This window comes from Macaca thibetana, chromosome 16 (assembly GCF_024542745.1).
Source record: "Macaca thibetana thibetana isolate TM-01 chromosome 16, ASM2454274v1, whole genome shotgun sequence".
In the NCBI taxonomy this organism is placed as follows: Eukaryota; Metazoa; Chordata; class Mammalia; order Primates; family Cercopithecidae; genus Macaca; species Macaca thibetana.
Window position 1 is genome coordinate 52,686,886 of NC_065593.1, and position 1,208 is coordinate 52,688,093.

Consider the following 1,208-nt stretch of genomic DNA (forward strand, 5'->3'; position numbering starts at 1 on the left):
GGGGGGGCGGAGGGGGGATACCAAAAAGGAGGGGGGGAGACAGAGAAAGAGAGAGAGAGAGAGAGAGAGAGAGAGAGAGAGAGAGAGAGAGAGAGACAGAGACAGAGAGACAGAGAGACAGAGAGAGAGAGAGAGAGAGAGAGAGAGAGAGAGAGAGAGAGGAAGGAAGGGAGCGAGTTCAATTCCGGGTGGATCCCATTCCCTTAAAAGGTCACCACCACTCGACTGCCAAGCTGAGATCTAACGACCTCCAAAGGAGTAGTCAGTCGGCTGCGGGGGTGTCGTAGCCTTCCCAAAGCGCTGCAGTCACAGCGTAAATGGACGCGTGCCGCAAGGCCTACCGTCTGCCGCCCGCAGGTCAGAAACCCCACGGTGCTCCAACGAGCAGTTGAGCCGGCAAGACGGCGTATCACAGACGCTTGGCGTGCAAGCCGCCCCGCCCATGTTCTCTCTCGCCCCTTCTACTTTTAGCAAACGCGTTGTATCCCCGGAGGGGGTGCACCGTTCCTGGAGGTACTGCAATACCAGGTCGATGCGTGGAGTGGACGGAGCAAGCTCCTATTCCATCTCCCTGCTCCAAAAATCCATTTAATATATTGTCCTCGGATAGAGAACGTATCAGATATTAAACTGATAAGAACAGATACTACACTTGATCTTAGCCAAAAGGCCGAGAAGCGATGCCGTCGCCTGCGCGCCCGCCGTCACCGTCCCACTCTCTCATCCACATTCAAGTCGCGGTGAGAGCCCCACCCGCGCTCCTTGCCCCATCCCCTCTGTCTCGTCCACCCCACTATGGACGCCGTTACACACTCGGGCTCATTTCTTATTCTCCACCTTTGAAAAGGGAAATCTTACACCCGTGCTTGGATCCGGCGTTCCCGGGCTTTCATTTCGAATTTGCATACCCCGCCCTTTCACGGAGGGCGCGGCCTCCGCGGTTGACTCCGCCCCCGGGGCCGCCTCTGCCTCGGGGAGCCGGGGCTCCGCTGGGGGCGACTTCCTGGTTTCTACCCAGCCAGCGCGAAGACAGAACCGAAGGAGACTGGGGGCGAAGGCGAGAGGGGTCTGTGGAAGAGACCGCTCGGCGGAGAGCGGTCCACCTTTTCCTGGAGAAAGACGAGGTCCCAGGGCAGGAGCCCGGGCGGCGCCGGGCCTTTACTTCGTCACCAGCGGGCGGGGAGACCGGCCTCCTACCCGCCGGACGA

General features: G+C 59.7%; 1 non-coding gene across 1 annotated transcript; it reads right to left on the minus strand.

The window, feature by feature from the left end:
- Window positions 1-491: 491 nt before the first annotated feature.
- LOC126940085 (U2 spliceosomal RNA) lies at window positions 492-682 on the minus strand. Its single transcript, XR_007720602.1, has one exon. It is a non-coding gene; the product is annotated as a U2 spliceosomal RNA (small nuclear RNA).
- Window positions 683-1,208: the final 526 nt, after the last annotated feature.